Below are 13,451 nucleotides of genomic sequence, written 5' to 3'. Positions count from 1 at the left end.
ATCACAACAGGGCCTATACTTCCTCATGAAACTAAGGAAATTCGGCATGTCCCCACTGCCTCTTACCAACGTTTACAGGTGCAGCATCGAACGCATCCTATCTGGCTGCATTACAGCGTTGTACAGCAATTGCTCAGCCTAAGACCGCAAGAAACATCGAAGAGTCGTGAACACCGCCTCGTCCATCAGACGAACCCACCTCCCATCCATTGCCTGTATCTACTGCTGCCTTGGGGAAGCGGGCAGCATAATCAAAGAGCCATCCAACCGGCTTACTAACTCTGCAAACTTTTGCCATCGGTCAGGAGATACAAAAGTCTGAGAACACGCAAAAACAGATTCAAATACAGCTTCTTCCCCGCTGTTACTGGACTGCGAAACGACCCTCTTCTGGACTGATCTGATTACTACTACTCCTGGATGCTTCACTCGATGCCGGTGTCTCGGTATTTGCAGTGTGGACCTTTTGTTGCCCTATTACGTACTTTGGTTTCTTTTCATCGACTAAATGGTCTGTTAGATCTGTAATAGAAAATTCACTGTAACTGTACCTCGGTACACGTTACAACAAACAAATCCAAATCCAATACGGAGTCCAGATATTAAATATCTTGAAACCGGTGAAATTATGACAGATGGAGTGTTTATTACTTGAACTATTTAATTATTTTCTGTCGAAGATCAGTCACCTGTTAACGTAATTTATCCCAATAATTAGAATGAATTCGAACTCACTGCTTGGTCGAATAAACAATTAACTCATTCATTCATTACGTGTTTGTTCATTATGTTGAAGTTCAACAAACATTACAACCAATTATTATTTCGCAACATCAATAGAAAATAGAAAATTATTTTTCAGTCCATTAAACACAGCAAATGACTGAAAACATTTCATTGCATCTTTCTCTGTGATTGCCGAAAGATTGTTCATTCCAATAATAACATACAGTTTCTAATTATTGTTTATACAATAATGACATTGAGATTGTTATTCAATGGAATAGAATCTGTAATTCCTGACCACACAACGATAATAACATCAATTAAAAATGCATTTGTTCAGCTCACAATCCCAATCAATGGGATTCTCCCTCGGCAGGATCCTCCCCTTCGCCGGCAGCGCTCCCATGTCCGCGGGTTTCCCGACGCCGTGGGGTGGCCACAACGGGAAACCTCATTGACCGGCTGCAGGAATGGAGAATGCCGCGCGCAGCTTCGGAAAACGGACCTGATGGAACTGAGAACCAAACACAGACCATTAAAACACTGATAATATTCCGACAGAACGCTCATGGGAAGGAACTGATTACATTCAATCCATTGATCACTAACGATATGTCTTGATTTTTTTTAACTTGCTACAATAATATGCATTTTGAAATATTTTGCATGTCGCTGACATTAACAATTATATCTCAGGTTTTAATTCTAGTAATCATTGTTGTGACATGAGCCAACGGGGTCTAGGTCTTCCAGCGCGAGATGGACCGAATGGTTGACCGGTACGGTTTACCGGCAACATTACCGTATCTCTATAATGTCACCATCTGCGGCCATGACCAACAGGACATCACCAACCTCCGAAAACTTCTCCAGACCGCTAAAATCCTTAACCTTACATACAACAAGGATAAATCTGTGTTTAGCACCGACCATTTAGCCATCCTCGGCTACGAGGTGCGAAATGGATTTATAGGCCCAGACCCTGCACGCATGCGCCCCCTTATAGAGTTCCCCCTCCCTCACTGCTCCAAGGCCCTGAAATGTTGCCTCGGGTGTTTTAGCTACTATGCCCAGTGGGTCCCCAACTACGCAGAAAAGGCCCGTCCCCTGATCCATTCCACAGTTCTTCCCCTGTCGATAGAGGCCCGCAGGGCCTTCAGCAACATCAAAGCAGACATTGCAAATGCCACGATGCACGCCATTGACGAGTCCCTCCCCTTCCAGTTCGAGAGCGATGCGTCCGACGTAGCTCTGGCGGCCACTCTCAACCAAGCAGGCAGACCCGTGGCCCTCTTCTCCAGTACCGTTCAGTCGAAAAGGAGGCCCAGGCCATAGTAGAAGCTGTGAGACATTGGAGGCATTACCTGGCCGGCAGGAGATTCACTCTCCTCACTGACCAACGGTCGGTTGCTTTGATGTTTAATAATGCACAGCGGGGCAATATAATAAATGACAAGATCTTGTGGTGGAGGGTCGAACTCTCCACCTACAATTCCGAGAGCTTGTATCGTCCCGGGAAGCTAAACGAACCTCCTGACGCCCTGTCCCACAGCACATGTGCCACCGAACAAGTGGACAGCCTCCGAGCCCTCCACGAGGACCTCTGCCACCCGGGGGCCACTCACCTTTTCCATTTTGTCAAGACCTGCAACCTGCCCTACTCCATCGAGGAGGTCAGGACAGCCACTAGGGACTGCCAAATCTGCGCGGAGTGCAAACCGCACTTCTACCAGCCAGAGAGGGTGCACCTGATAAAGGTGTCCCGTCCCTTTTAACGCCTCAGCATGGACTTCAAAGGCCCCCTCCACTCCACCGACCGCAACACGTACTTCCTGAACGTGATTAACGAGGACTGTTCCCGTTCGCCATCCCTTGCCCCGACATGACCGCAAACACCGTTATCAAGGCCCTCCATAGTATCTTTGCACTGTTCGGGTTCCCCGCTTACATACACAGTGATAGGGGGTCCTCCTTTCTGAGCGGCGAACTGCGTCAATACCTGCTCAGCAAGGGCATCGCCTCGAGCAGGACAACCAGTTACAACCCCCGGGGTAACGGACAGGTAGAGAGGGAGAAGGGAACCGTCTGGAAGACCGTCCTACTGGCCCTACGGTCCAGGAACCTCCCAGTCTCCCGCTGGCAAGAAGTCCTCCCGGATGCCCACTCCATCCGGTCGCTGCTTTGTACCACAACCAACCAAACACCTCACGAACGTCTCCTTGTCTTCCCCAGGAAATCCTCCTCTGGGACCTCGCTCCTGACCTGGTTGGCAGCGCCTTGTCCCATCCTACCCTGAAAACACGTGCGGGCACACAGGTCGGGCCCGTTGGTCGAGAGGGTCCATCTGCTCCATGTTAACCCCCAGTACGCCTACGGGGCGTACCCCGACGGCCGACAGGATACGGTCTCCCTATGGGACCTGGCGCACGCCGGAACCCCATGCACATTCCAGCCGCCAGCCCCACCCTCCCCTCCATGGCAGCACCTTACCGGAGGCTCGGGCCTTCCACCGGTCCCGCCGTGCCCACCCCCACCCCCACCCACCGACGCCCCCCGCAGGCGCTCCCTTCCCAGGACAACCGTTTTCTCCACCAGCGCCATCTAGGGGTGCCGAAGCAGCCATGGAGATCGAAGCCACGCTCCCGGAGTCTCAGACGCCCGAGCCTCCACCGGAGTCAAAAAAAGCTCCGACGATCACAGAGGACGGCCAGGGCCCCCGATCGACTGATTGCTTCATTTTAATTGTAACCTGTAAATATAAACCATCAAATGTACATAGCTATCAGGCTTGTAAATAGTTTCTAAACACTGTACGGAGGTGTTACGGTACCTCCATAACTAATTATACCATGTTGCCATGTTTTGTAGTTTCAGGCCACCACCCCCGCCAGACTCTTTATTAACAGGGGGTGAATGTGGTATCATAGGTATTACGGTACCTGATAGGCTGAAGCACCATTGGTGGAAACTGTATGCTTTCTATTGGTTAGAATGTATGAAAGCTCCGCCCTGAAAAGCGGGGTATAAGAAACCGTGCCACCCCAACCTGAGCAGCTGGGGGAAACGTCTAGCTTATTAAAGCCTTCAGTTGGACTACAACCTCGCTTCAGTGGCCATTGCTCGTGCATCAGTGTGCAAAGGAGATTTACCAGGATGCTGCCTGGTTTGCAGGATAGGTCTTATGAGGAAAGTTTGAGGGAGCTAGGGCTTTTCTCTTTGGCGCAGAGGAGGATGAGAGGCGACTTAATAGAGGTTTATAAGATGATGAGGGGGATAGAGAGAGTGGGCGTTCAGAGACTATTTCCGCGGGTGGATGCAGCTGTTACAAGGGGCATAACTATAAGATTCAGGGTGGGAGATATAGGAGAGATGTCCGAGGTAGATTCTTTACTCAGAGAGTGGTTAGGGTGTGGAATGGACTGCCAGCTGTGATAGTGGAGTCGGACACTTTAGGAACTTTCAAGCGGTTATTGGATAGGCACATGGAGCACACCAGAATGACAGGGCGTGGGATAGCTTGACGTTGGTTTCGGACAATGCTCGGCGCAACATCGAGGGCCGAAGGGCCGGTTCTGTGCTGTACTGTGTTATGTTCTATGTTCTATTCCAAGTGTTTACTGTTTCTGGAGAGAGAGAGAAAAAGACGGGTGGGGAGGAGATAGAGGGAGTGACTGGTAGAGACAGAAAGGCAGGAGCGGAGGGAGAGAGAGAGGTAAAGAGAGAGAGAGAGACAGTCAGAGAGAGAGAGGGAGAGAGAGTGAGGGAGAGACTGGCAGAGACATAAACGCAGGGACGGAGGGAGAGAGAGAGAGAGGTAAAGAGAGAAAGAGAGACAGTCAGAGAGAGAGAGAGAGAGACAGAGTGAGGGAGAGACTGGCAGAGATATAAAGGCGGGGGCGGAGGGAGAGAGAGAGGTAAAGAGAGAGAGAGAGACAGTCAGAGAGAGAGAAAGACAGAGTGAGGGAGAGACTGGCAGAGACATAAACGCAGGGACGGAGGGAGAGAGAGAGAGGTAAAGAGAGAGAGAGAGGCAGATAAAGAGAGAGAGAGAGAGACAGTCGGAGAGCGGGAGACAAGGAGAGACAGACACTCAGAGAGAGACAGAACGAGACACAGACTGAGGAGGAAATAGAGAGAGACATGGGTAAAGAGAAAGAGAGACAAAGGGACAAATGCAAAGTCAGTCCGTCACTAAATCTCAATTCAAACTGATTCCTGTACCTGTCACTAAAGCCTCGCGTCATCGCAATGTATAAACCTGCCAGCATGAATCTAGAATGCAGTCTGGTGTTAAACAACTTTAAACTCAGCTTCCGCTAACTTCTCCCACTTTCTGCACCTGATTTGGGAATAGAAATATTTGCTGGAAGGGCGATTGGAAAAAGACTCCTAAAGGAATGGGCAGCTGAGTTGTCAGTGTGAAGTGGTCAGGGTAACTTTTTCTGGGGGCAGAGGAGATGTGTCTGCAGACTGGCAATACAGATGCTGTTCACGGGTGGGGTGGGGGGTGTACAGAGAGAGGGTGGAGAAAACGGGGGTGAGTGAGGGAGGATGACAGCAAGCGGGGAAGAAAAGTATGTTTCCCACCTCCCCATCCGGATAGGATCACATTGCTGTCTGTGGGATCCTGCTTTGCACCAATGGCCTGCAGCCTTTCCTGGACTGTCAGCTTAGTGACCACACACAATGTCAAATTAAACTAGTTCATAGACTGTAAAACACCTTTTGGGGAGGGGGGTGAGATATAACCTAACCCCTCCCCTGCCCTACCCCCCTGAGACTGGGAGCAGGGCACTGACTCCACACTGGAGACCCCCAGATACTGTGTGCCTACCCCCCCCTCCCCATCCCCTCTTTGACCCTCCCATCAAACTCTACCTCTATTCTGCTCTCTATTCCTGTTTCCCTCGCTCTCTCCCCTCCTTCGCCACCCTCTCTTCAGCCATTTATCTGACTCGGGGAGTAAGACGGGGAAAGAGGCAGAGAATTTGACAAGCAGCAACTTTGTCAAAGTCAATTCAAACGCTGCCCTGGGCTTTTCCACACACAACACTGACGTTCCAGTAAAACACGGGCACTGTGCAATTGGCAAATTGTCTCAATGAAATGAAATGAAAGTCCCTCTTTAAAACTGGCAGTGAGGCGGGGGGAGTGGGGGAAAGTTTGGAGACTTTGGAGAATTCTGTGACTGAATTACCCCCCTCCCCCCCCACACACACACACACATGCACCCCCCTCCCCATCACCAACACGTCACTAATCAGCCCATCTTCAGCACAGGAGATATTCTGGGATTAGAAACAATCCCTTAATCTATCACATTTACAACTTCAATTCCAGCACCTCGGCGACATTAGGAAAGGCGATGTGTTCACGTTTACATGTTGCAGTGTGCACAGCAGGATCCCACAATAAATAAACATGATGGAGACAGGAGCCCAGTCCATAATCCTGTGTCTCTCTTAACAACCTCCCACTCAACCCCCCATCCCACCTCCACGCCCCCCCCCCCACCCACACACATTCCCCACCCCCGCCTGCCCCCCATTCAAATAACGACAAATCACATTGGTGTTTCTATCATTTTATTGGAAGAGGAAATATAGAGAGAAGTAGCTGGAGAGAGAGAGCGGCTGGTGGTGGGGGAGGGGGAGGTGCGGTGGGGAAGGGGGAGGTCCGGTGGGGGAGGGGGAGGTGCGCTGGGGGAGAAAGAGACAGGGAATTTCTCCCACACTCCCTCCCTTTTTCTCACAGGGCTTCTTTCCCTCAGGAAACATTTTCAAATCGACTGTCTCAGGATTGGAGTTTGTGTAAAATCGCACTTTCTAAAACAAAATGTAACTGGGCCGTGCTTGACTGCACACAGCAGAACTCCACCCACAGATCCTGTCTTTTACACTCTATCTCTCTCTGTCTTTCTCTCTCCACCTCTCTTTTTCTCTCCATCTCCCTCCGACCTCTCTCCTCTCTATTTTTCTCTCGCTCTCCCTCCCCCCCTCTCTCCCCCCTCTCTTTTTCTCTCTATCGCCTCCCCACCCTCTCTCTCCCCCTCTCTTTTTCTCTCGCTCTCCCTCCCCCTCTCTCCCCCCTCTTTTTCTCTCGCTCTCCCTCCGACCGACCTCTCCCCTTTCTTTTTCTCTCTATCTCCCCCCATCCTCTCTCTCCACCTCTCTTTTTCTCTCGCTCTCCCTCCACCCTCTCTCTGTTTCCCCTCTCCCGCTCTCTTATCTCTCGTCAAATCGCATTGGGATTTTCTTTTATATTTATTACAAGGTGAAATATAGAAAGAAATGGCTGGAAAGAGGGAGAGATTGGAAAGAGGGCGAGATTGGAAAGAGGGAGAGATAGGAAAGAGAGAGATAGAAAGCTGGAGGGATAGAGACAGGGATATTTCACCACAAAACCCAATCAGAAATCCTTCCAATCCCACCGCCCTGTCTAAAGCACAAACACCACTCTGGGCTTGAGGACAAACCTTTACCCAGGCTGCGGCCTATTCATTTCAGACCCAGTCCCTCACCTCCTCCCGACTGCTTTACACTCAGACAACTAGTTTAATTTTAAATTTGTATGGTCTCTAAGTTGAAGTTCAGGAAATGCAGCAGGCCATTGATGCACAGCAGGATCCCACACACAGCAATGTGATCCTGTCAGGGACAGGCAGGTGAGCAGGGGGGGCATGTTCCTTCCATTGCCTGCTATATTATTTCTTCCATCTCCACCTACGCCCCTATATTCCCACCCCTGAACACCATGGGTATTCCGAGTCTGGAGACACATCCACTGTCCCCAGAAAGAGTTAAACACCCCTCTTTAAACTGGGAAACCCACTGACCGGTCCGTTCGGAGACTTTTTAAAATCGTCCTCCCAGCATTTATTTCTATTCTATTCCCAAATCAGAGTATCCCCAGAAAGATGTGATGAGATTCCCCATTGCAGTTTGTGGGGTGGTTTTCATAGATTAAAGGTTTAAAGAGACACTAAAATGCTGGACAGAGATGGACAGATATCGGCAGAACGCTGGGAAGACAGACAGAATGAGACAAGAATGGAAAGAAGGGAGAGAGGGAGAGAAAGCCTCTCATTTTCACAGCCTCCCTCTCCCTTCATCCTCTCTCTGTCTTTCTCCTCTCCCTCTCTCTAATCTCACTCCCCCCTCCCCCCCCACCCCCCAACACACACTCTTTCTGTACTTCGCTCTCTCTCTCTCTCTCTCTCTCTCACCCCCGTTCCCCAATAGTTGGGAAGGAGAGAGAGAGAGAGGGTCAGGCACAGGAATCCAACTATCACAACCACAGGAACCTGAATTCAAATGGCCCTCTGCGGATTGAATTTCACCCTCACATTTATGTCTCGGCCTAAAATACAGGCTTCATTCCAGAATTATATCCGCTTCAAGTTAAGGGACTTTTATTCCGGGCCATCGAGAAAACTTTACAGTAGATGAATTTGTTTTGAAAGTGACCCCACTATTTTTTTTATTTTTATTATTCTTTTTATAAATTTAAAATACCCAATTCATTTTTTCCAATTAAGGGGCAATTTAGCGTGGCCAATCCACCTACACTGCACAACGATGGGTGTTAGGGGTGAAACCCACGCAAGCACGGTGAGAATGTGCAAACTCCACACGGACACTGACCCAGAGCCGGGATAGAACCTGGGATCTCGGCGGCGTGAGGCTGCAGTGCTAACCCACTGCGCAACCCTGCTGCCCTAAAGTGATCCCACTATTATTAATTTTGTGAATTCTGCTGGCAACGTGTGCACAGAGAGATCCCAAAAATGATACCACTTTCAAAATTGAGTTCAGAGTTTCTGATCTGGGATTTCTCTCTCTCTCTCTTTCTCTGTTTCTGCACCATTGTTGTATTGTACACACTGACGGCAGTATTGATTACACAGTAAGATCCCACACGCAGCAGTGTGATCCTGGCTGAATATCCCCTCAGTCCCCTGTGAAAACGGTTCATCAACTCACTCACTCCTCAGGCTTTGAAATGTGAGACCTTGGAACCCACTTTGCAGTCCATGTACTATTTTAATTTAAGAATTGTGATCACAATTACTTTGCGGGCAAAGGCCACAGGTCTGTGCGTGAACAGCAAGATCCCACAGCAGCAGCAATGTGATCCTAACCAGGTGGGATGCTGTCTGTCCTCTCCCCCACCCTCTCACTCCTGGTACGAGCCCCATTCCCGCCTGGATCTAAACCCCTTCCTCCCCCATCATCCTGTGTGTGTGGATTGGACAAAGTCTAAAGAACTCACTTCAATCCTCTGAAAGAGTTAAACTGCCTCTCAAAACTAAGAAAAATCTTTTTAAAACAAAATCCATTGGTACACAGAAAGATCCCAGAAGGTGCTGTCAGCAGTGTTGAGTGTCGTTTAAAATAGCTAACAGGTTATACGGAGAGTGAACGGGGCTCAGGCAATGAAACCAACCCTTTTCAGGACACCCAGATTTAAAAGAACCCTGTTATTTTGTGTTCATAAACAAAATTTAGACAGCTTCATATTACAGATTTTTAATTTACACATTGTCACCCACCAAAGGGTGTTTGTGTCTAAGTGCAAGGCCGGGGCGGCAATAAAGAGACAACTCACGTGAGTGCGGCCTGTGGAGTGGGCCTCAGTCCATCCACTTGTCCTCTGGAGAAAATCCCTTGTCCAAAGATTCCTGGTCACATTGCAGTCTTCAAAATTCAAATTCCTGGGGAAAAGAGGGAGAAAATTAACTAATACGCAGGAAAATGTTTAAACTAGAAACACAGCAAGAGGCCAAGATCCTCCCTCTCAGTTACACAAACCGACAGCACCTTTTATAAGGTGTTACTGCTATTAATTTTTCATTTAAGGCCAAAGAAGGCAAAAAAAAAATAATGTGTTTTTTTCCCCTCCTGTGAGGTGAAGCCCGGCCACATTTCTCTCCATGTAGCCGGGGACGAGTGTGCTGCATGATGCCTATTGTAGCAACTGAGTAAAAGAACACAAAGTGACTGAGGGAGAAAGAAAAGGGGGTGGACTCCAAAACGACGGGCGGAGCACAACCCAAAAAGAACAAAAAGGAGAAACAAAAACTGAACAAAACGCCGTCAAATGAAAGTGTGAGAATCGGGGTCCGTCCGGCAGCCCAACCCCTGCGGGGCCCACCGAGCCCGGAAAGCTTCGAGTGTGACGTGGACAGCGCATGCTCCCGCTCCAGGGACACCCGGCCGCCAACCAGGCCGCGGACGAGGGGCAGACAGCCGGGCCGGACGGCCCCCTCGGTCGCCCGCTGCCTGGACCTATCAATGGCAAGTTTGGCCCGGCCCAGGAGCAGGTTCACGGGGAGGTCCTCCGCCTTCCCCGCCCCCTCCGCACCGGATGTCCGTAGATCAGGAGCGTGGGGCTGAAGTGCAAAGAAAACCTCAACAACAACGTTGGCAAGAAATCAAAGCGGGAGAGCAGCCGAGGACAGACAACATGGACAAGCTCCACGGTCCCCACCAGGCCGCAAAAGAGGCAGGTCTCTGGGGAGGCCGAGAAGTGATAAACTCTGTGATTGGACGGCACTGCCGTGTGCAGCACCCTCCACTCCAGCTCTCCAGGTTTTATGGGGAGCACACCTCCGTAGAGGGCCCCCCAGCAGGGACCTCCGCTGCCGGACGCCAAGGCGTGTCGGGACGGCGGCGAGGTAAAGGAGCTGGAAGGTGTGCAGCAGCAGGCCGGACAGGAAACCCCTCCGCGCAGTGCGGAAAGGCACGGAGGGTATTTCCGTGAGGCGGCTGCGGCTGTGGGGCGCCGGCGCCCGGCGGGTGCGCCGAGGCCTGGGACCAATGTGGAACTCCGTCCGAGCAGGGGTTCGCTCAGACGGGATGCCAACCTCACAACCGCGCCGCCTCTAGCTCCAGTGTGCCCGCGGGGCCGAGCACGGCCGTTTTGAGGCTTGGATGGCACTGGCGGGGCGCCGGACAGACACCGCCCCGCGCCCAGCGAGCTCGTGGGGTGTCAGCCAGCCCGGCCCTCCGCCACCCAGCCCTTCCCACGGCACCCACAGCCCGGCCCTCCGCCACCCAGCCCTTCCCACGGCACCCACAGCCCGGCCCTCCGCCACCCAGCCCTTCCCACGGCATCCACAGCCCGGCCCTCCGCCACCCAGCCCTTCCCACGGCACCCACAGCCCGGCCCTCCGCCACCCAGCCCTTCCCACGGCATCCACAGCCCTCCGCCACCCAGCCCTTCCCACGGCACCCACAGCCCTCCGCCACCCAGCCCTTCCCACGGCACCCACAGCCCTCCGCCACCCAGCCCTTCCCACGGCACCCACAGCCCGGCCCTCCGCCACCCAGCCCTTCCCACGGCACCCACAGCCCGGCCCTCCGCCACCCAGCCCTTCCCACGGCACCCACAGCCCAGCCCTCCGCCACCCAGCCCTTCCCAAGGCACCCACAGCCCGGCCCTCCGCCACCCAGCCCTTCCACGGCACCCACAGCCCAGCCCTCCGCCACCCGGCCCTTCCCACGGCATCCACAGCCCGGCCCTCCGCCACCCAGCCCTTCCCTCGGCACCCACCGCCCTCCGCTCCGCCAGCCACCCGAATGGAGATTGGCGGAGGTGCTGATTCCTGAGCAGCGGCTCCCTTACGAAAGCCGCTACCCCTGACGGGGGAGAGCTGCGGCGCCTGGAGACCGTGTTTCAGACTTTGAGGAGGTCCTGGTACAAGACGGGCAGCGCCAACAAAGAGTTCCGAAGACCCTGCTGGTCAATGAACAGGAGCTGCACGTCGTAGTTCAGGCCGAGCACCTGGGGGAAGAAATCCGTCGCCAGGGCCCCACCGTGGAGGAGGCTCAGCGTACAGGTAACGCTGCAGAGTCTGAGGGTGGAAAGTGGCAGTCTGGGTGCGGAGGCACACCAGCGCCTGACCGCCCTCCGCAATCGGGAGACTCCAGACCTCCGCAGCGACCCAGTGCAGTCGATTGTCCCAGAGGAACCGAAGCAGGGTTCTCTGGATGGTGTGACAATGCCAGGGGGAGGAGTCAGTGACCAGCCGGGACCACAACATGGAGGCGATCAGCTGGTTTATGACGAGAACTCGGCCCCTGTGGGACAGCACTCGGAGCCGTCCTGTCCAGCATCCCAGGCGAGCGGTGACCTTGGTCGCCAGCTCCTGCCAGTTCGTCGGCCAGGCTTCCTCTGCCGGGCTAAGATGGACTCCCAAGTAGAGGTTGTTGGTCCGACTCCAGCTGATGGGCCCGAGCTCCTCCGTGAGTGGGTCCATCTGCCATGGACCGACCAGGAGTACGGAACATTGAGCCCAGTTGATCCGTGCGGAAGACGCGGCGGAGTAGACCGCTTGGCACTCTCGCATCCTCTGCAGGTCACCGGGGTCAGTGACCATGAGGAACACGTCATCAGCGTCCGCCGCGAGGACCACCCCACGTCAGACTCGCGCAGAACCAGCCCCGTTAACCTCCTCCGCAGGAGGTACAGGAAAGGCTCCACGCAGAGGGAATAATGTGGACCGGACAGGGAGCAGCCCTGACGCACTCCTCTCCCAAAGCGAAGGGGCGCCGTCAGGGACTCGTTAACATTAATCAGACTCTCCGAGGCGGCGGACAGTAATAGGATCCGGGAGACAAAATGCCACCCGAACCCGAAAGCTCGCAGGGTCCCGAGCAAATACCCGTTCCCCACCCTGTCGAACGCCTTCTCCTGGTCAAGAGACAGGGAGGCGCTCAACATACCAGTCCTCTGGGTAAAATGGATAATGTCCCGGGCAAGGTGGATATTGTCGTAGATTGTGCGGTCCGGGACTGCGTAGGACTGGTCAGGGTGGATCATGTGGTGCAGCTCGGGGCCAAGGTGTAAATACAGCACCTTGCAAAGATTTTATAGTCCGTGCTGAGGAGGGAGACCGGTCGCCAGTTCTTAAGTTGGCGGAGATCCCCCTTCTTGGGCAGCAGGGCAATGACGGCCCTGCGCGACGAAAGGGGCACCTCTCCTCTGTCGCGAAACATTCCCCCAGTATCCCCGCATAGTCGCTCCCCAGGACGTCCCAGCACGCCCTGAAGAACTCCACGATCAGCCCGTCCAGCCCTGGGGATTTGCCCCGTGAGAGGGTGTCCAGGGCTCCGGTCAGCTCTTGGAGGTTGATGGAATTATCGAGCTTCCCGGCGCCCTCCGGGCCGACCTGCGGCAGGTCCTCCCACAGAACTCTGCAAGCGTCCTCGCTGGACGGACCCGGAGAGAAGAGGTCGGAGTAAAAATCCCTGATCGGAGTCCTGACCCCCTCCGGATCCGAGACGAGGGGCCGGTCGTCGGCCAGCAGCGTAGAAACCTGCCGACGGGCCCCGCGTCCTCTTTCCAGCGAGTAGAAGAAGAGGGAGCCGCGGTCCATGTCCGTTAGGAGACGGATCCGGGACCTCGTGTACGCGCCGTGGGACCTGGCAAGTTGCAGGTCCCGCAGTGCGCCCCTCTTCTCCCTGTACACCAGCCCCAGGGCGGGGCCTCATCGGGCTGAGCAAGACGTGACTCCAGATCGAGGAGTTCCTCAGCTAATTTGGCGATCGTGGAGTTCCGCCCCGCCGTAGACCCCTTTGTGTACCCCTGACAGAAGGCACGGATCTGGGCCTTGCCCACATAGCACCGTAGCATCAAGGAGGGGAAGCCACCCCGCTTCCTTCTCCAGCCGGCCCAGAAACGGCAGAACGAGTCCAGGAACCGCTCGTCCTCCAGCAGCAGGT

At 53.6% G+C, this 13,451-nt stretch overlaps 1 long non-coding RNA gene across 2 annotated transcripts; it reads right to left on the bottom strand.

Annotated features, from left to right (window-relative positions):
• Positions 1-643: 643 nt before the first annotated feature.
• Positions 644-11,662, bottom strand: LOC140397057 (uncharacterized). Of its 2 annotated transcripts, none has more exons than XR_011936687.1 (3): positions 11,512-11,662; positions 9,334-9,439; positions 644-1,240 (listed from the first exon to the last, which is right to left on the bottom strand). It is a non-coding gene; the product is annotated as an uncharacterized lncRNA (long non-coding RNA). The 2 variants fall into 2 exon arrangements; XR_011936688.1 differs by having other exon boundaries at positions 11,544-11,662.
• Between the last annotated feature and the right edge of the window lie 1,789 nt (positions 11,663-13,451).

Source organism: Scyliorhinus torazame, chromosome 20 (genome assembly GCF_047496885.1).
Source record: "Scyliorhinus torazame isolate Kashiwa2021f chromosome 20, sScyTor2.1, whole genome shotgun sequence".
In the NCBI taxonomy this organism is placed as follows: Eukaryota; Metazoa; Chordata; class Chondrichthyes; order Carcharhiniformes; family Scyliorhinidae; genus Scyliorhinus; species Scyliorhinus torazame.
The sequence above is the reverse complement of the archived record's forward strand: the minus strand, read 5'-3'. Positions and strand labels throughout refer to the sequence as shown.